The sequence below is a fragment of the Oryx dammah genome, unplaced genomic scaffold, assembly GCF_014754425.2.
Source record: "Oryx dammah isolate SB20612 unplaced genomic scaffold, SCBI_Odam_1.1 HiC_scaffold_21, whole genome shotgun sequence".
Taxonomy (NCBI): domain Eukaryota; kingdom Metazoa; phylum Chordata; class Mammalia; order Artiodactyla; family Bovidae; genus Oryx; species Oryx dammah.
The window spans coordinates 57,656,947-57,679,456 of record NW_024070205.1 but is presented as its reverse complement, the minus strand read 5'-3'; the positions used below and the strand labels follow the sequence as shown (position 1 = coordinate 57,679,456).

At 40.6% G+C, this 22,510-nt stretch overlaps 1 long non-coding RNA gene across 1 annotated transcript; it reads left to right on the top strand.

The window, feature by feature from the left end:
- Nucleotides 1-9,009: 9,009 nt before the first annotated feature.
- On the top strand, nt 9,010-10,110 carry LOC120880127. The gene is made up of 2 exons (XR_005724962.1): nt 9,010-9,174; nt 9,868-10,110. It is a non-coding gene; the product is annotated as an uncharacterized LOC120880127 (long non-coding RNA).
- The last annotated feature ends 12,400 nt before the right edge of the window (nt 10,111-22,510 follow it).

Genomic DNA, 22,510 nt, shown 5'->3' with positions numbered 1-22,510 from the left:
TGTCAAGTGCCATATATTTGTATTCTTACCATACATTGCAGGCTCTGTGGAGAGGTACTATGGGAAGAGAAACAAAATATTTGTACAAATGATGTTACCAAATAAAAGTCCATGTGCTTGACCCACAGTGAGGCCAAACAATATTGAAAGGTCAGAGTCTGAAACACAAAAATGTTTATTGCAGGGCCTGATGTGAGAGTTGGACTGTGAAGAAGGCTGAGCGCCGAAGAATTGATGCTTTTGAAGTTTGGTGTTGGAGAAGATTCTTGAGAGTCCCTTGGACTGCAAGGAGATCCAACCAGTCCATTCTGAAGGAGATCAACCCTGGGATTTCTTTGGAAGGAATGATGCTGAAGCTGAAACTCCAGTCCTTTGGCCACCTCATGAGAAGAGTTGACTCATTGGAAAAGACTCTGATGCTGGGAGGGATTGGGGGCAGGAGGAGAAAGGGACGACTGAGGATGAGATGGCTGGATGGCATCACGGACTCGATGGACGTGAGTCTGAGTGAACTCCAGGAGATGGTGATGGACAGGGAGGCCTGGCGTGCTGCGATTCATGGGGTCGCAAAGAGTCGGACATGACTGAGCGACTGAACTGAACTGTAGGGAGACAGGTGGCTCACACTCCAACTCCTCTAAGGGTTTCAGTAGTGCAATTTTAAAGGCAGAGTGCGGAGGAGTGTGGTTAGTTTTTGCAAACTCTTTGAATCCTTTGTTCCTGCAGCTGTCCATGTAGGTCAGGTCACAATGTTTCTGTAAATCTCCAAAGAGACAAATATTATTCTCTGTTCTGCAACTTTTTATCTCTATATGAATGGACTTTTAAAAGCAAAATCTTGAGAATAAGTTATCCTGTATGTTTCAGGCTATAGGCAACATTCTTTTCCAAAAGGTGCAGAGCCAGCATGACTAAGCACAGGCAACAGAGCACAAAAGTTAAAGCAAAAGGAACAGATCTAATATGGAGTAAGGTTTATTCTTCCCCATTACAATAACATGGAACAACAAAGCCCCAGACAGGCTTAACTGTTTTTGGCTCAGATGGTAAAGAATCTGCCTATCATACAGGAGACCCGGGTTCAGTCCCTGGGTGGGGAAGATCCCCTGGAGGAGGAAATGGCAACCCACCCCAGTATTCTTGCCTGGAGAATTCCATGGACAGTAGAATCTGCCAGGCTTACAGTTTATGGGGTCACAAAGAGTCGGGCACGACCGAGCAATTAACACTTACTTATTTTAGGGGCATGATTACTGAAACACTACACTTGAGCATTCCAGTGAGTTTAAGCAAGAAAGTCAGGGTGACCTGTCATTTACTGTAGATTCACGGTGGCTCAGCTGGTAAAGAACCTGCCTGCAATGACCAGGGTTTGATCCCTGGGTTGGGAAGATCCCCTGGAGAAGGGAATGGCTACCCACTCCAGTATTCTGGCCTAGAGAATTCCATGGACTGTATAGTCCATGGAGTCGTAAAGAGTTAGACATGACTGACTTTCACTTCACTTCAGTCATCTCTCAGACATCTGGCATTAGCAAGGCAAAGCCAAGTTCATTTGCAGCACTCAGTAAACCAAAGGGTTATCCGGACATAGAAGAGTTTGGATGACTGTGATCAGTCACAAGATACTACTTCTTATTCTATTAAATAACAGTTGATGAATAGACATGTTTCTCTAAAGTGAAATAGGGTGGCCAAGTGGCTCTAGGATCAGAGAGACTTTCTTGGCTTTTAATCCAAGTTTGATCACTTAATGGTGTCATCTTGGGAATGTTTATTTAACTTTTCTGAACTGCAGTTTCTTCATTTGTAAAATGAAGATGACATGAGTTATTGTGAACATTAAGGAAAACAATGCACTTGAAAGCTCTTGAAAATAACAGGGACTCAAAAAAAGAAAAAGAAAGAAAACCAGCTGAACAAATGTGGACCCAGAACTGAGAGTGATTTTCTTTTTTTTACTGGAACCAGAGACTGTTCATTCAACACAATACTTCTTTCTGACCATTCCTACATTCTATGCACCATTTTTTAGTTTACATGATATATTATTTTCTTGAACAGGCTTTCTTGCCATGTTTTCTCTGCTGATAATTTGTCAGACCCTTAAACACAAGGACTGGGAATTCTATTTCTTTTATCTTCTCTTCCCATAGTGATTCTGGAGCTTACATCTTACGTGTAACCATCCCTGCATGAGTAATCTTTGTATTATCCATAGAACCTTGCCTGTGGGAGATACTCATAAGATCCTGTTGGATTTACTCTATTCACAGAGCAGTATATTGTGGAAGTTAAGTGCATAATCTAAGGTAGCAGAAAACCTGGCATCAAGTCCCACATCTGCTACTTACTGGCTGTAAAACCTCACTCGACTTGCTTAATATCCTTCTCTTTGGTTCTTTATCTGTGTTACAGGGTATGACTAGCACCTACTTCATACAGTTTCCCTCTGAGTAAACCTATACAAAGTTTTTAAAGTAGTACTAAGCATGCAGTAAGTGCTAGATACTTTTACTTTATATATTATTTAATATGATGTTGTTGATGTCAGAAAAAAACAATAAACTAGAAAAGGAAAATACCCAAATAATTTTTGCATATTTAATAAATTCTCAGTACCTCATAAGACCGAATAATCGCTTAACCAGAGGTTGTCTGTGTTCTGGGTTGTATGAGATGTGGAAGAAAATACTTATTTTTGCTTATTTGTATGGATGATTTGGATGGACAAGAGATAAATAGTACACACATATGTAGAAGTGTGTGTGTCAGCTCTCAATCTTCTCTATATCCCACTGTCTTTTGTTCTGTTGGGAACATTTATCTTTTGACTTCCCTAATGATTCTTCTCCCAGAATAATAATAATGTTTACCATGTTTCATAGGTGAAATTTCAATACATCTTTTCTCTAATGTTCAGGTTTCACCAGGTCTCCTGACCTTTGGTGGAAATTGAGGTGATGATAATTAAGTTATATGTCATGAATTTATCTTGTGTTATTACCAGTTGCTCAGTCCCATCCAACTCTTTGACTGTAGCCCACCAAGTTCCTCTGTCCATGGAATTCTCCAGGCAAAAATACCAGAGTGGGTATTCATTCCCTTCTCCAAGGAATCTTCCCAACCCAGGGACTGAACCCAGGTCTCCTGCATTGCAGGCAGATTCTTTACCAGCTGATCCACCAGGGAAGCTGACGAATTCATCTTACTTCTAATCAAAGATAAGATCTCTCCTCCAGCCCTCACTTCTTTGTTTACTTTCCAAGTTAAGCAAGTCTCTTTTATTTAAATTTACTTCGGTATAAATGATAAATTAAAATGATCTGTTGCAGGATTACAAATTCCTCACACTCCATTCTTATGTGGAGAGAAATTGTAGCTTCTTTGTTTTATGGCAAAATGCTCTCATAGTTAGGGTTTGCAAGATGGCATACCGGTAAAGATTCCACCTGCCAATGCAAGAGATGCTAGTTTGATCCCCTGGAACAGGAAATGGCAACCTGCTGCAGTGTTCTTGCCTGGGAAGTTCCATGGACAGAAGAGCCTGGCAGTCTGCAGTCCATGGGGTTGCAAAGATCCGGACAGGACTGAGCACACAGACATGCTCTCATTGTCACCAAAAGGTTCTTCCACCCACTGGTAACAGAGTTGGAGAGTAAAGCCAAAAAAAAAAAAAAAAAAAAAAGGTCCTTTTTCTTCCCTATCACTGGTTATATTAATAACTGAAACAATCTACATATGCCAGGCAGTTATGAGTACATTTCTTCCCATCCACCTTGCTCTTTATTAGAAGCTGCCTTGGTCTATGGCAGAAGCCCAGGTGGACTCAGAAACTGTCCTTTTCCTCCTTTGGTCCTGAAGCAATGCCCTTCTCCCAATACGTCTGTGCTGCTGCTCTCTGCTCTCCAAGTCTGAATTAATTGGAACCCAGAGGCCTCCTGCTGCTGATGTCCACATCTCTCCTGAGAGTGCGGACCCCCTGAGGTCTCAGGGTGATTCCAATTTGATCCCCAGACCAGAGGGTCTATCCAGATGTCTTCCGCCACCAAATGCTTTCCACCCACAATTGTAAATCCTTTCTGGTAATTTCAGACTTTCAGTGATGTCACATCCCCTAGTGGGAATGAGTAGGAATTGCTGAGTCCTACCCACTTTAAGGGACTCCCCTTGTAGCTCCCCTGATAAAGAATCCACCTGCAATGAGGGAGACCTGGGTTCAATCCCTGGGTTGGGAAGGTCCCCTGGAGAAGGAAAAGGCCACCAATTCCAGTATTCTGGTCTGGAGAATTCCATGGACTATAGTCCATGGGGTCACAAAGAGTCAGACACGACTCAGAGACTTTCACTCACCCATTCACAGGTGGCTCAGACAGTAAAGAATCTGCCTGCAATGTGGGAGACCTGGGTTTGATCCCTGGGTCGGGAAGATGCCCTATAAGAGGGCATGACAACCCACTCCAGTATTCTTGCCTGGAGAATCCCCATGGACAGAGGAGCCTCACGGGCTACAGTCCATGGGGTCGAAAGTAGTCTGACATAACTGAGTGACTAAGCACAGCACATCACTGACCTTAACAGGCTTCCCTGGTGACTCAGTGGTAACGAGTCTGCCTGCCAGTGCAGGAGACACAGGTTCAATTCCTGGGCTAGGAAGATCCCCTGGAGGAGGAGATGGCAACTCACTCCAGTATTCTTGCCTGGGAAATCCAATGGACAGAGGAGCCTGGGGGACTATAGTCCATGGAGTTACAAAGAATCAGACAGGACTAAGCACCCACCTTAACCTGGGAGCCAATCAAGTTTTGGAAAAAAGCTAACATCCTCTCTGTCTGTTTGAGCAACCTCTTGGGCACTGATGCTCCCTCACTGGCTGGTGCCCTGTGAGCCTGCAGGGAACTTGTCTCTCAGAGTCCTATGCCTGAAATTGAGACAGAGAACCTCTGCACCTTTCCCAGCACAGCTTGTCTTTTAGACCTTCTCAACTCTCTTCCAGCTGTATCCAGCTGAGTTTAAAACTGATCGCATCTTTCGGATATTTACTGAGCACTTTAGATGTGCTGCGTACTCTACCAGACACTGTGGTTGCAATATTAAATATGAGACATCCTCCACTCCACATCTACTGGGGAGGGGGCACTTAAGGGGATTATTATAAAAATATGTGCTTTGTAGTTAGTGTGTTGAGAAAGAGGCAAGGGTTCCTGGTCATTTATAAAAAGACAATTGACCTAGGCTGGCAGATGGGGTTTCAGAGGACGTTTCCTGGAGGAAGAGGAACCGTTAGTCTTCTCTGACTCCACCCCAAAGCCTTGGGTTGTTAATGTCTTGTTTATATCCTATTGAACCCACTGCATTGGGATCTCCTGAGGGCTTTGCCATCTTGGAGCTTTGGTTCCAAATAATTTCCATATGATACCTAAGAGAGAATTTAAGTCCATTGCCTCTCTTTCTTTCTCAGAGTATAAAAAAATCAGTCTCCTAGTTTACATCTGGAATGGGACAGCTCATAGAAGGCAAGTGCCTTTAGGACATTCTGAACACTGTCTCAACAGAGGAGCCAACAAGGAGAACAGCTGTTCTCCACAGAGTTTTGACACTTCTGGTCTAAGCAACTATGTAAAAGCTGAACAGAAAAAGAAAAGCAGAGAAGCAAGGAGAAACAGTAAAAATGTAAAGGTACAACATATTTTCCCCAAGTAATGGATTCATTATGACATTATAGAGAAGAGATTCAAATAAGACAATTCTGTTATCCAAACTTGAAATTTTAATTATTACACCTCTGGTTCACAGTTGAAAATATTAGTCTCTCTTTCCCCATCTCTCTTCGCTCCCCTCATTTCTGCAATTTAATGTAATCATATCATTGGGGTCATTGCTTTCCTCATCTGTCACGTTTTTTGTTATTTTATTTAAATTTGGAATCAGGAAATTCACACTGAAATAAAACATCTTGTTTCCTATGGCTGAAAGCCAGAAAGAACTTGTCTTGGGAAGGCTGATTACAAAACACAAATAGTGTTTTGTTATGTCTTTCCCTACTTGATTTTACCAAATGATTAGTAACTAATTATGACCTGTACATACATAGGAAATCATATCATGGGTATCTTAATCGATAACATATCCAGAATAAAACTGGTATCTATTAGGGAAGTTTGTACTTCAAATACGGCAGCTAACGTTAATAAGAACCTAAGGTTCGAGGTTGAATAAAATTGCCCTTGGATAAACAATGAACACTTGCCTTGTGTCACAGAAGTCACAGCCTCTGTCTTGTCCTCTGTGTGCCTTCACTCTCTGTGTGTCACATGCCCAGGACAGGGCGGTGACACGATACTGATCCTTGATAATCAAACTGCAGATTACCCCCAAAGAAGCTTAACTATTTTCTCATTATCGTCTTCTTGAGGCCAACATCCAAAACGGTGAATTTGCTGGAGAGGGTTAATCAAGGGCTATTTCAGAAAAGAAGGAAATTTCCACAAAGTATATGATAAGAGCTGCTGCTGCTGCTTAGTCACTGAGTCTGACTCTTTGTGACCCTATGAACTGTAGCCCCCAGATTCCTTAGTCCATGAATTTCCCAAGCAAGAATACTGCAGTGGGTTGCCATTCCCTTCTCTAGGGGATCTTTCCAACCCAGGGATCAAACCTGGGTTTCCTGCATTGCAGGCAGATTCTTTACTGTCTGAGCCACCAGGGAAGCCCGATATGATAAGAGGGAGTTATCCTTAGATTCAACCGTTTGTGTGCATAGTAACTCTCCATGAAGATATCCCAAAGAGGGCAAGCAGGTCACATCTCTCCGGAAGGACACCTGTTCTTCTCCCATTACCCAGGGTTGAAGATTTCAAGTCTCCAGGACCCCTGTTTTTCCCTGGCTTCCCTTGTCCAATTAGTCAACAATTCTTGTGGATTATTTTTAGCACAAAATGTTACTGGTGTTTGGCACTCCTGTTCTAGTCCATCCTCTCCACAGACACCTGATTGACTTTCTTAAAATATTGTTTAAATCTTATCAATCTTCTTCCATTCTCAAGAAGAGAGCAAGAAAGAAACTCCTGACCCTGGCATCCAATAAGCAGCGTGAACAAAACCCTCATCCCTCACCTCTAATAACCACTTGAACCTCCTGTTCTTGTCAGATGCATCTTGTTCTCAGTCCCCAAATAAACTTCAATTTCTTGCCATTACTCCTTGAAGCATCTAATCTTTGTTTTTCAAAATCTACCCTTTCTTCACACTTGGCTCAAATTATCTGTGATGACTCTTCTATTGTCCAGCTTGGTAGCTAAACACCCAGTCTTTACAGTCAAGCCTTATTACAACTCATATTCCTGGGTCACGAAGAGAATTATTGTAGGCTACTCTTGGGGTCAGTATTTTTGGAGGAGGGAAAGAAGTAATGATGTGCAGAGGGAGAAGTTGGACTGTAACACTATTGCTACAGAGAGTTCAGCCAATTCTTGGAGCTCTGGAGGTGGGATGATCCTCCCAGAGTTTTCCAACTGAGACCAATTTACACCCTTCTCCCACCACCAGACTAAACCATAGGCGAGGCAGCTTCTTTCAGCCAATGACAATTCTTGGAGAGACCAGGAATCATGAGCAGTCAACATTCCTTTCCTGTTCTTGGAGGATGAGTGCCTTTCTTGGTCCCAAAAGAAGGTCTGGGCAGCACAGCACAGTATCCACTACAGACCTGTTGAGTACCCACTGGCCCTCCCGCTTCTAGCTATGTGATTGCAGGTAAGTGTCTTAACTTTTCTATGCCTCTGTGGCTTATTTCAAAAGAGAGAAGGATATGGTAGCTTTCTTTTTCTCTAAGGATTAGATGAACGAATCCATGCAATGCAAAGCTTAAATAAAGAGCTCAAAAATTCTATTATAACATTTATCATCACTGTTATTAGACACTTATATATGCTGCCTTGTATTGTCATTTTAAAATTTTTGTTATGGCTCAGTTCACAATTGTTCACAACACATAATCATTGGGAACCATTGAACTAGTCTCTAAAACCTCTAAGGGCAGAGACGATATCTTTTTTAATCTTTGCACCACCCCCACCTCCTACACAAGGACATTCATTGTGAATGTGCTTGAATTGATATTTTAGTTTGGCTCTGAAGTCACGCGTTAGTAGAGAGAAACAAGACAAATCCTCCTGCTATAGTTACACACTCAGTATTTAAGAGGGATTTCCAAACCCTAGTTTTGAAATTGTTTTAGTTTTAAGCTACATTCACTACCAGAAAACATGTCTGTTCCAAAAGAGGATTGTTGTGAGACCATGTTAATTTTAGCCAAGCTCCTTAATTTGTCCCATTCTCTTCCACTTCTCTTCACTGACATTAATTCAGACCTTCCACGCTGCCAGAGCCTTTGCACTAGCATCTTTGCCATTGGTCAGTCCCTAACTCTGGCTGTTCTCCAAACTGCAGCTAATACTATCATTCCACATCACAAATTTCACGTGCTTCCTTTCGTTCTCTTTTGGTTTGCAAAATCAAAATCAATGGCATTTGGAAGATCTTTCCGCTGGGTCCTCTCAGCATGTCCCCCCATTTCCCCAGCTTTCCAGTCCCCCTTTTTCTCGAATGAATGAATGCCAATCTCTAGCCACACTGATCTGTTCATATTCTGCAGTATACCATGCAGCCTTTCTTGCTTTTTTTCGTTTGATTCCTTTCCCTCATTTCTCCAATTGGTACAGAGTTGGTATTAAATTGACAGTTGATTAATATATTAATATATATATTTCCAACATACACATGTTGGAAATTTCCTAAATTCTAAAGTGTCTATTGGATCTAAGGAAGGCAACATCTGGCATTCTGAAAACTATATGAATAAATAAATGAATCAATTGTAAAGAAAGAATAGCTTCTAAGAATCCACTCTATACAGACAGCTATTTTCAGGTCAACTGAGCTTCTTCAGGTTGGGCTAGGAAGATAATTGTGCAGGTTGGGCTAGGAAGATAATTGTGCAGGTTGGGCTGGGAAGATAACTGTCATGGTGAGGAGACATGTAGGCTTCTGGTTCATGTCTCAGTCATGACTCTGCATAGGGCTCCTGGGAGTGTGCATCTGGGTCAGTGGTTAAGTCTTCAGTCTTGTCACAGTTGAGTATCCAGTTGGCAGAGGTGACTGAAGTGATGGAAGGTAAGTATCTTGGTGCAGAGTGGTTGGTTTGTTCGGGCTCTTGACCAGAGGGAGATTTGGAGACATCTGCAGAGGGGACTATCCATCAACCAGGCACATAAGTGAAAGGGACAAGCTCATGAAGGAAAAACATCACTCTGAAGATGGGTAGCGTGGAGGAGGTGAGGGAAGCAAACCAAACACCCTTCCTTTATGAGTCATTTTTTAAGGTCTTGCTTAAATTTTTTGTTTTAAAAAAATTATGATTTAAAAGGTTCAAACAGCCTAGGGAAGTAAATCCATGCATACTTCCCACATTAGTTAATATTTACTAAGAAATCATAGGTTACAACAAATTAAACTTTTTGGCTCTCTTACTGAGGTTTTTTGGCCAACCATGTTAGTGACTGTTCCTACAGATAGTTTATAACTCTATTTTTTGCCCCTCCAGAGCAACTAAAGTGCAACAAGTCAGGAGGACTCTGGATTAATGTGGTTCTTAAATCAGGGCCTTAGGAAAATGGATTGGAGGTGGGGGAATGGATCAATGTGAGCAGGCAGAGACACTAGATATATCCACTCACTCACTGGGAAAAGTGAGTTAGATGTCTCCTTGTTTGAGGTGGAATTCCTTCCTATAAACCTGGGCACCCTCAGTGAGAAATGCTTTACAGTCCAAAATGATGTTTATTTTGGACTCTGTTTCTCTTTCAGCTTTCAGTTCTGACCTTAGGAATGAGCTCACAATTGGAAGCGAATCTGTCTTCTGTTTCTACTGTTAAAGAATTACCTACCCACTGAAAAGCCACATAGTATTAACAATGGCCATGTCCCAAATATAAGCTTCTTGGAATTGTACAAATTGTATTTATGATGCTAGCAGATTTTGGTTTATCTGCTGAAGTATTTCAGTGAGAGGGACTGAATTCTTAGTAAATGAAATGCTTCCTCTGTTCAGTTTTGGTCTGTTGAATGCTGGAAGTTTGGTGAGTCTGATCCATTCATTACATATATCTGGGATGAAAGAAAAGGCCAGCCATTTGGTTTTGATACCATGTTTTTTGGATTTTTTTTTTAATGGTATCTCAGACTGAAATCATATAAATAAAAAAATGGCCCTTCGAAGTTATTCTTAATCTCCTAGATGTGTTTCTAGTCTTGAGAAATGGGTGGGGCTTCTGAATACCTGATCGGGTTGTACAGATTTTGATTTGTCGTATCTCTTGTGGATTGTAACTGATACTGATTCAAAAATACCTGGAGGCTTCACTTTTCAGCATCATCACAGACAGCGCTAGTGCTTCATTGATTGTCCTTGAAAAGACAAGTTATACACACTGGAGTAATATCTCACATTTTCTGGAGAGGGTAGAAAGAAAAACAAATATTTATTGACCCATTTATTTTTCCAGCAAACTTCTATTTGGCACTAACCAAATATGAGCTGAGTGGTTTACAAATAACACATAGCTGACTCCTAACAATTCTATGAAACCCATTTTATAGATACGGAAACTGAGACACTGAGGACTTCAGTAACTTGTAATTAGAGGAGTTGAGGTTTAAATTTAGTTAGGTCATTAAAAATAACCAAGGCTTTTTCATTAAGTGAATAGCTCATGCATATGAAAATACAAACACAGCTAAAGGAGAGACAAAGAATTTGATTTGGGAAAGACCGATCTTTTTAGCCACTAAGGGGATGAGAATATATTGCTGTAGGAAAAACACCTTCCTCTTCTTGATCTGGAGGCTGAACCCATATTTCCTTCTTCTGTCCTCCTTTTCCCACCACCCAAGATGTGTCATGAACACCCACAGCAGGCAAACTAGGAAACATCATTTTGGGTGTCCTCCTCGGGCATGCCTCTGACATCCTCCCACTTTGAATAGCCTCAAACATTTCAAAAAAAAAAAAAGTATTAAAAAGGGAGTTTTAAAAAGAAGCAGACCTGAAGTTGCACAGAGGCAGCAAAGACATCTTTGAGGTCATTCTTTTTTTTTTTTTTTTCTCTACACTGATGTATTCTCTCCAGAGTGATAATAATCTTTTTTGAAATGCAGGTCTAAGACGGAAGGAATTTTTATCTGGAAGAGTAATATAAATTAGCTTTGACTGCCAGTTTCCACTGATTATTACTTTCCAGGCGGAATTCCTACAAATTCTTGAGGCATGACCTCCAATGAAAAAATAAAACCCCTTTAAAATCTTGTTGAGAAATTCCAGATAACTTTCACAAGAGATTTAATTTTAGAGCATTAACACAATCTTGGTTGGAAAGATAAAACTACAATGCAGTTATTTGGTAAAAGTCATTACTTCACAATGAAGTCATTGGAGATTATTTTACTGTGCTTATCTGTCCCTTCTTTTTTTTTTTCTTTTAAACTTGGTTTCTTTCTCCCCAAACTAATTTTATTATGCATTACTCAGTGCACTCTGGATTCACCCTTATGAAAGGATAAAGTGTTTCAACAGATAACCAGTTGGAGGCAGCCAGTTTGAGATTCAACCTACCAGGATGAGCAAACGCTGTTACAGGGTATTACATCTTCGTCATACGAACTATGTGCTATTGCACATGTGTGGTTTCAGAAATCACAGTGGAAGGTTTAACAGAAAAAAAAAAAGGAGGCATCATTGGGAAGTAATGGATTCAAAGAGATTTCTATATATCTTGAAAGAAGATTCTGGTGTCGGGAAGTAAGAGCATGCATGCTAGTGTTTTCAGAGGACTTAATACGTGAGAGGTGTGAAGGTGTGTTGGAGGGGGTGAGTGGGAATCACCCCCATTGGACTGATGGCCAGACTGCTAGAAAGGTAAAGTGATTTGCTTAAGGACTCATGACTGCAAAATAGTGGGAGAGAGCAATTTGAGTCTGAGAATATCTGACTGTGAAGTTGATTCTCTAGGCCAGTGTGTTGCTTTCTTGAGCTGGCCTAAATGAAGGTGAGAAAACATGAAGACCAGCACCGCACATGCAAGGTCTAGCAACATTTCAGAATAGTCAAAGGGAAAAAGTTGTCATTTCCCACCACTTTTTGTAAAATCTTCATTTACTTCATTTAACATTTAGTTTTTTATTTAAATTAATAAATTTATTAATATATGATAAATTTAAATATTTAATATTGCATATGATAATTATTATTGTGTGTGATGTCACATCTGACTCTTTGTGACCCCATGGACTGTAACCCACCAGGATCCTCTGTCCATGGAATTATCCAGGCATGAATACTGGAGCGAGTTGCCGTTTCCTCCTCCCAGGGATCTTCCCGACCCAGGGATGGAACTCGTGTCTCCTGCATTGGCAGGTGGATTCTTTCCCACTTCGCCCCCTGGAAAGCCCTGGTCGGAAACAAGATCCCACATGCCCTGGGGCAACTAAGCCACAACTAGAGATCCCCATGCCAATACAGCCAAATAGGTAAATAATTATTATATATAATCAAAGTAAGTCGTCTTAAAGTAAAAATTGAAATAGATGTATAACTTTTAGCTATATGTGAGATAAAATCTTATTGCGACCCCATGGACTACACAGTGCATGGAATTCTCCAGGCCAGAATACTGGCGTGTGTAGCCACTCCTTTCTCCAGGGGATCAGGGATTGGACCCAGGTCTCCAGCATTGCAGGTGGATTCTCTACCGACTGAGCTCTCAGGGAAGCCCTTTATCCTCTAACATGTATGTAAATATAATCACAGGGAAAAATGTGAATTATTCTTATTTTCAGGGTATTTATGTGAAGGGGTAAGATTATTCTGTGAATATAGTGATTATTTTTAACATAAAATTCCCCTTTTCTTTTTTTTAAATATGAATTTATTTATTTTAATTGGAGGTTAATTACTTTACAATATTGTTATTGGTTTTCATTTCCTATTTAAACTTTTTTTTTTACTTATAACCCACAAACAGGTGGAAAAAAATGATTTATGTAATAAGAAAGAAAAGAGACTTGAACCTATGAGATTCTTTATTCTACTTTCCCTGACAATAAATCAGTGGTGGAAATTATCTTTTCAGTTCAGTTCAGTTCAGTTCAGTTCAGTCACTCAGTCGTGTCTGACTCTTTGCGACCCCATGAATCGCAGCACGCCAGGCCTCCCTGTCCATCACCAACTCCCAGAGTTCACTCAGACTCAACGTCCATCGAGTCGGTGATGCCATCCAGCCATCTCATCCTCTGTCGCCCCCTTCTCCTTCTGCCCCCAATCCATCCCAGCATCAGAGTCTTTTCCAATGAGTCAACTCTTCGCATGAGGTGGCCAAAGGACTGGAGTTTCAGCTTTAGCATCATTCCTTCCAAAGAAATCCCAGGGCTGATCTCCTTCAGAATGGACTGGTTGGATCTCCTTGCAGTCCAAAGGACTCTCAAGAGTCTTCTCCAACACCACAGGTCAAAAGCATCAATTCTTCGGCACTCAGCGTTCTTCACATTCCAACTCTCACATCCTTACATGACCACTGGAAAAACCATAGCCTTGACTAGATGGACCTTAGTCGGCAAAATAATGTCTCTGCTTTTGAATATGCTATCTAGGTTGGTCATAACTTTTCTTCCAAGGAGTAAGCATCTTTTAATTTCATGGCTGCAATCACCATCTGTAGTGATTTTGGAGCTCCCAAAAATAAAGTCTGACACTGTTTCCACTGTTTCCCCGTCTATTTCCCATGAAGTGATGGGACCAGATGCCATGATTTTTGTTTTCTGAATGTTGAGCTTTAAGCCTACTTTTTCACTCTCCTCTTTCACTTTCATCAAGAGGCTTTTTAGCTCCTCTTCAGTTTCTGCCATAAGGGTGGTGTCATCTGCATATCTGAAGTGATTGATATTTCTCCTGGCAATCTTGATTCCAGCTTGTGTTTCTTCCAGTCCAGCGTTTCTCATGATGTACTCTGCATATAAGCTAAATAAGCAGGGTGACAATATACATCCTTGACGTACTCCTTTTCCTATTTGGAACCAGTCTGTTGTTCCATATCCAGTTCTAACTTTTGCTTCCTGACCTGCATACAGATTTCTCAAGAGGGATATATTTGTTTCTTCTTTTCAAGAATATGCATATTTTAGAGATTAGTTGTTTGTCAGTTGCTTCATTTGCTATTATTTTCTCCCATTCGGAAGGCTGTCTTTTCACTTTGCTTATGTTTTCCTTTGTTGTGCAGAAGCTTTTAATTTTAATTAGATCCCATTTGTTTATTTTTGCTTTTATTTCCAGAATTCTGGGAGGTGGATCATAGAGGATCCTGCTGTGGTTTATGTCAGAGAGTGTTTTGCCTATGTTCTCCTCTAAGAGTTTTATAGTTTCTGGTCTTACATTTAGATCTTTAATCCATTTTGAGTTTATCTTTGTGTGCGGTGTTAGAAAGTGATCTAGCTTCATTCTTTTACAAGTGGTTGACCAGTTTTCCCAGCACCACTTGTTAAAGAGATTGTCTTTACTCCATTGTATATTCTTGCCTCCTTTGTCAAAGATAAGGTGTCCATATGTATGTGGATTTATCTCTGGGCTTTCTATTTTGTTCCATTGATCTATATGTCTGTCTTTGTGCCAATACCATACTGTCTTGATGACTGTGGCTTTGTAGTAGAGCCTGAAGTCAGGCAAATTGATTCCTCCAGTTCCATCCTTCTTTCTCAAGATTGCTTTGGCTATTCGTGGTTTTTTGTATTTCCATGCAAATGAAGCAACTGACAAACAACTAATCTCAAAAATATACAAGCAACTCCTGCAGCTCAATTCCAGAAAAATAAACGACCCAATAAAAAAATGGGCCAAAGAACTAAATAGACATTTCTCCAAAGAAGACATACGGATGGCTAACAAACACATGAAAAGATGCTCAACTTCACTCATTATAAGAGAAATGCAAATCAAAACCACAATGAGGTACCACTTCACACCAGTCAGAATGTCTGCGATCCAAAAATCTGCAAGCAATAAATGCTGGAGAGGGTGTGGAGAGAAGGGAACCCTCCTACACTGTTGGTGGGAGTGCAAACTAGTACAGCCACTATGGAGAACAGTGTGGAGATTCCTTAAAAAATTGCAAATAGAAACGCCTTATGACCCAGCAATCCCACTGTTGGGCATACACACAGAGGAAACCAGAATTGAAAGAAACACATGTACCCCAATGTTCATCGCAGCACTGTTTATAATAGCTAGGACATGGAAACAACCTAGATGTCCATCAGTAGATGAATGGATAAGAAAGCTGTGGTACATATACACAATGGAGTATTACTCAGCCATTAAAAAGAATACATTTGAATCAGTTCTGATGAGATGGATGAAACTGGAGCCGATTATACAGAGTGAAGTGAGCCAGAAAGAAAAACACCAATACAGTATACTAACACATATATATGGAATTTAGGAAGATGGCAATGATGACCCTGTATGCAGGACAGCAAAAGAGACACAGATGTGTATAGCGGACTTTTGGACTCAGAGGGAGAGGGAGAGGGTGTGATGATTTGGGAGAATGGCATTGAAACATGTATAATAACATGTAAGAATCGAAATACCAGTCTATGTCTGATGCAGGATATGACACGCTTGGGGCTGACGCACGGGGATGACCCAGAGAGATGTTGTGGGGAGGGGGGTGGGAGGGGGGTTCATGTTTGGGAACGCATGTACACCTGTGGTGGATTCATGTCAATCTATGCCAAAACCAATACAGAATTGTAAAGTAAAAATTAAAAATAAATAAATAAATTAAAAAAAAAAAAAAGAATATGCATATTTTATTGGCTTTTATACAAGTAATCAAATACGTTGCTTTTTCCGAGAGTAATTCAATGTTATTAATTCTTATGCTATGAAATGTCACTGCATGATTTGTATTGTATGACTCTTTTCATTCATTAATCTCATTTATTAAGCATCTCATTTACTCAAGGCACCAAGGATGCAAAACTACACACATCCTCTTCTCCAAGACACTCACAGGTAGAAAATTATATAATTATAGTACAATATAGTGGGGATTATATGCAATATATATACATGTGAATGAGCATAACCATGGACTTCCCAGGTGGCGCTAGTGGTAAAGAAACCTTCCATCCCTGGGTTGGGAAGATTCCCTGGAGGAGGGTACAGCAACCCACTCCAGTATTCTTGCCTGGAGAATCCCATGAGCATAACCGGGCTTTCTAAATTCTCAGATATCCAGAAATAAGAACTATGTTGTTGTTTCATCACTGGGTCATGTCTGACTCTTTTGAAGTCCATGGACTGTAACACATCAGGCTCCTCTGTCCATGGAATTTCCCAGGCAAGAACACTGAAGTGGGTAGCCTTTCCCTTCTCCAGGGGAGCTTTCTGACCCAGGGATCAATCAAAGCAAGTCTCCTGCATTGGCAGGCAGATTCTTTACCACTAGCCACCTCAGAACTCCAATAAAAATTATACTGAAAAAAAATTAGTTTAGAATATATAGGGAAATTGTGATGACAGAAAGCAAGAAATAATGTTTATTTTAATTACATTTAGAATTTGCTTCTTTCTTTTAAGATATATTTCAATAAATGTTTCTGAAAAAATATAAAATAATTTCAAATGCATCATGTTTATCACTAATCTTGTAGTGTTTCAGAGATGTGGAAAGAGGCAGGTACTTCTATTATCTCTCATTTATAGAAATAACTCATAATTTCAGCAACTTTCGAGGCAAGAGACCATAATCATTAGTGAAATGTTTAGTAAATTAGTAAAATGTTTAGTAAAAGTTCTTAAAATTTACAACTCTCCAAAATATATCATTTGTACTCTTCCGTTTATAATCTAATATAACTCTTTACTTCTTTAATATACAATTTAACTCTCATTTTCCATTCTTGGTATATATTAGCACATAATTGGAGGATAATTACTTTGCAATATTGTGATGGGCTTTGCCACGCATGAACGTGAATCAGCCACAGGCACACATATGTCCTCTCCCTCCTGAACCCCCCTCCCACCTCTCTCCCCACCCCATCCCTCCAGCTGTCAGAGCACCGGCTTTGGGTGCCCTGTAACATACATCAAACTCCCACTGGCTATCTATTTTACATATGGCAATGTGTATGTTTCAAAGCTATTTCCTTTTTATTCCCTGATAATCCATATTTGTTTTGAATAAAAGACTACAAAATAGGGATAAAAAAGGCAAAGAAAAAACTATGATTGTGACTCTGTGTGTGTGAGAGAGAGAGAGAGAGGATAGAGATTCTAACCAGAAGGTGTGACAGGTGTGAGAGAGGGAAGGTGAGCAGGGCAGAAAAGAATGGTCAGAAGCACTAAGGGTGTGTATTCTTTCTGACTTAGTCCCCACAGTGACTCAGGAAGGTAGCTCACCAATATTCCTGTTTCCTGCTACTTCATTACATTCGCTTCCGCTCAGCGATGTTACAATAACCACGAACACACCTCCTTGTTTCCATCCCTGAGGTTCAATCCATTCAGATGAAATTTCCTAAAGTAGCACTTCCAAAGAGTCACCCCCATGGGTAAGAACTACTTCAGTTACAGTTGCAGTACACAATTCCATTCAAGGGCCTTCGTATATTCCAACAACAAATTAATTTCAGCTTTATTTTTTTTTCTCTGTCTCCCTAGTGGGAAAAACACACAATTCAAAGGTAAACAAATGAATAATTTGAGTCCTGAATACTCTGAAGAAATAAAATAGGGTGACCGGAGAACTGATGGCAGAGAAGCAGGACAGTGCCCAGGGTCTTGGAGTTCCCAGGACAGATGATCTGCCCCTGGCAGATGGCTGCTTTCTGTCACCCAGTGGCATGGTGGCTCCCCTCACCTGCTGTGTGCAGAGCATAGAACGTGCAAATGGGAAGATGACTCAGCAGTTGTACAGCCCAGTGATTCTCAAATGCTATGTTATTGCCATATAGCGTCATATAACATATAACTGCTTTGCACAAGTGAAATCTCACAAGGTCTACGACCTCTGGATACGTTCACAGTTCCATTGAAAACGTTCAATCTGGTTTATGTCATTTCCTTTTACAGTTGAGGAAATGGAGGTTCAGATGGGCATAGAGATGAATGGTCAAAAATTAGATGCCAGGCAGGTGTGACCCATATTACAGGCAGCTTTTGATTGGTTCATGTGGCCATCAGTTTCTTCTGTTTGAAGGTGGTATTGCCTTCAAAATCATTTCTTAACCTAAGGATGTGACAGACTGCTTCAAATGGTATTATCTAATGTATTCATCTAATTTATTCCTAGGCCTAGTTTTAGGCAGCTTTTAGTTTTGGTTCCCAAGACCAACCCAACTATAGGATAAGGATTTATAGCCACTGGCATCACATGGTACCTTGCAGGCTCAGCTCTAAATTACCTCTTCTCTTTTTGGCCCTTATCATCCTTTGCACCTCACAGTACCTGACACATTTTGCCTTGTATCATCACTATATAATCCTTTGCCTTATCTTCTACATAAGATGGCAAATGTCCATGCACAGGAATTGTGTCTTAATAATCTTTGAGATATCCACTGAAAACAGTGCTCCACATCATCGTGTAGGCTACAGATCAAGTATTAAGAAGTGTCACAGATTCTGACACACACTCAAGCAGAGAGAAGTATTGAAAAATCATGCTGAGCATTGATAAAGTCATTGGTATATGTGGGTAGCCTCCCCAGGTGGGTAGTCTTGCCAAGGAAAGGATTCATTTGAAAGTGTAAGATCTGGGATGTCATCAAGTAGATGTTCAGTGAAGGCCTGCTGTATAGGACAGGGAATTAAAAAAGAAGTTGCAATCTGTTTGTAGGACATATATTAGGTTGACCTTAAAATTGCATTCCAAAATACATTAAGTGCAGACAAATATTGCTTGATTCCACTTATGTGAGATACCTAGAAGAGTCGAATTCATAATCAGAAAGTACATTGGTAGATGCCAGGGGTTGAAGGTGGGGAGGAGGGATGGGAAGTTAGAGTTTAATGGGAACAGAGTTTCAGTTTAGGAAGGTAAAAAATTCAAGAGATGGGTAATGGTGAGAGTTAATGTGAATATACTCAGAGCCACTGAACTGTATAGTTAAATATGGTTAAAATAGTATGTTTTATATCATGTGATTTTTACCACATAAAAAGACATTAAAAAAATCTGTTAGCATGATTTCATCATCATGGCACCTATTTAGTGAGTGACCATTGGGTTATTCAGACAGAATACTAGGTTTTTTGAGTAGGATTCAGGAGAAGCACAAAATACAGCCCATACCTTAACAAATTAGCAGTTTAGATTAAGAAGCAAGAGTTCAAAAATATAAAAGCACACATGTGTGTATGTTAGTCACTCAGTCGTGCCCAGCTCTTTGTGAGTCCATGTCTTATAGTCTACTAGGCTTCTATGTCCATGGGATTTTCTAGGCAAGAACACTGGAGTGGGTTGCCATTTCCTTCTCCAGGAGATCTTACCCACCCAGGGATTGAACCCTGGTCTCCTGCATTGCAGGCAGATTCTTTCTGAACCACCTGGAAAGTCACATATGATTAATTTCTAAGTTTTGCAATGGGTGTAAGTTAGACAGAAATTGAAGGAGTCATCACTAACGGATGGCCGTGGAGGAGTGTAGGGAAGGTTCCAGACCCTGGATTGCCATGAAAGCACCAAGCACCTCACTGAGGCGCCAAATCATCCACACAGACCTCAAACGGAACTAAAGGCTGGTCTACACAAGGTCAAAACACAACGAGTCAGTCCAGAGAAAAAGAACAAAACAGACTTTCATTTTCCTATCACAGAAGAGGCTTGGCGACATAGTTCAGCAGGTTTCAGAAATTCCAGTGTCAGATGTTGTTCCTAAAGGAGAAACATTCTGAGAACTCATGAGGATGCAAAATTGTCCCTGAACAGGAGGAAATCAGCCAACAAGTTCCCAGACATTTCTCACTAGTTTGACATATCCTGCAATATACAAAGCTGACTTGGGCCATGTCACCAAGGAGGTGTGGTCTGTTCTTATATGGACTCTGGCTCAGTAAATTAGCAATGGGAAGGGGGCAAGATTTCTAGTATAAAAATCAGACATATATGCCTTACAGGGCTTCCCTGGTGTCCCAGCGGTAAAGAATCTGCCTGCCAATGCAGAATATGCAGGTTCGATCCTTGGGTCAGGAAGATCCACGGGAGAAGGAAATGGCAATCCATCTAGTGTTCTTGCCTGGGAAATCTCATGGACAGAGGAGCCTGGTGGCTTACAGTCCACGAGGTCACAAAAGAGTAGGACACGGCTTAGTAATTAAACAACAACAACAACATATGTTTTATAAGGAGAGATTACAAAAGAAAAAAGTTAGAGGGCCAGGAATGCCAAGTGATGAGATTTGACATGTATCATAGGTACTTAAACAAACCGGGACTTCCATGTTGGAGAAGTGGTTAGGACTCCATGCTTCTACCACAAGAGGCACAGGTTTGATCCCTGGTCAGGGAAATAAGGTCTCCCATGCCATGACATGGCCAAAACCAAGAAAGAAACCATCCATCAGGGGCTCTAGATATAAACATGCACGCTCTCTCCCAGGGTGTGGATAGCTAACTGGGATAACAAGCTTATAAGGTGTTGCTCTCCTGGACCTTTAGCCTGAGGCATAAAGTTATGCAGAAGTTAGAGAACAGATACAGTAATGAAATAAAATAGTGAAGATGCCTCTTCCGCAAACCTCTCCATTTCTTATAGAAAAGATGTTTGGGCACAGAATTGGGTGGTATATAATTTTCCTAAATTATTATGAAGGCCATAATTGCTTATATAAAACACCAAAATAACCGCACATGTCTTTTTTAAAATTGAAGTATGGCTGATTTGCAGTTTTTCAGGTATACTTCAAATGCTTTTGAGCTGTGGTATTGGAGAAGACTCTTGAGAGTCCCTTAGACTGCAAAGAGATCCAACCAGTCCATTCTGAAGGAGATCAGTCCTGGGATTTCTTTGGAAGGAATGATGCTAAAGCTGAAACTCCAGTACTCTGGCCACCTCATGCAAAGAGTTGACTCATTGGAAAAGACTCTGATGCTGGGAGGGATTGGGGGCAAGAGGAGAAGGGGACGACAGAGGATGAGATGGCTGGATGGCATCACCAACTTGATGGACATGAGTTTGAGTGAACTCCGGTAGTTGGTGATGGACAGGGAGGCCTGGCATGCTGCGATTCATGGAGTCGCAAAGAGTCGGACATGACTGAGTGACTGAACTGAACTGAACTGAATTCAGATTTATATGCACACACACACACACATATATTCTTTTTCAGATTTTTTTTCCATTATAGGTTATTGCAAGTTGCTGTACAGTGGATCCTTGTTTTTTTAAGTCTATTTTATATGCAGTAGTGTATGTCTGTTAATCCCAAATTCTTAATTTACCCCCCTTTCCTCTTTGTTAACAATAAGTTTGTTTTCTATGTCTGTGAATCTCTGTTTTGTAAATAAATTAATTTGCATCATTTTTTAGATTCCACATATAAATGATATGATATTTGTCTTTCTCTGACTTCCTTCACCTAATATAATAATCTCTAGGTCCATCCATGTTGCTGAAAATGGCATTATTTCATTCTTTTTAATGGCTGATTAGTATTTCATTGTGTGTCAATGACACTCAATATGTCGGCAAATTTGGAAAACTCAGCAGTGGCCACAGGACTGGAAAAGGTCTGTTTTCATTCCAATCTCAAAGAAAGGCAATGCCAAAGAAGGCTCAAACTACTGCACAATTGCACTCATCTCACATGCTACTATAGTACTGCTCAAAATTCTCCAAGCCAGGCTTCAGCAATACGTGAACTGTGAACTTCCAGGTGTTCAAGCTGGTTTTAGAAAAGGCAGAGGAACCAGAGATCAAATGGCCAACATCTGCTGGATCATTGAAAAAGCAAGAGAGTTCCAGAAAAACATCTATCTCTGCTTTATTGACTATGCCAAAGCCTTTGACTGTGTGGATCACAATAAACTGTGGAAAATTCTGAAAGAGATGGGAATACTAGACCATCTGACCTGCCCCTTGAGAAACCTGTATGCAGGTCAGGAAGCAACATTTAGAACTGGACATGGAACAAAAGACTGGTTCCAAATAGGAAAAGGAGTACATCATGGCTGTATATTGTCACCCTGCTTATTTAACTTCTATGCAGAGTACATCATGAGAAACGCTAGACTGGAAGGAACACAAGCTGGAATCAAGATTGCCAGGAGAAATATCAATCACCTCAGATATGCAGATGACACCACCCTTATGGCAGAAAGTGAAGTACTGAAGAGCCTCTTGAAAGTGAAAGAAGAGAGTGATAAAGTTGGCTTAAAATTCACCATTCAGAAAA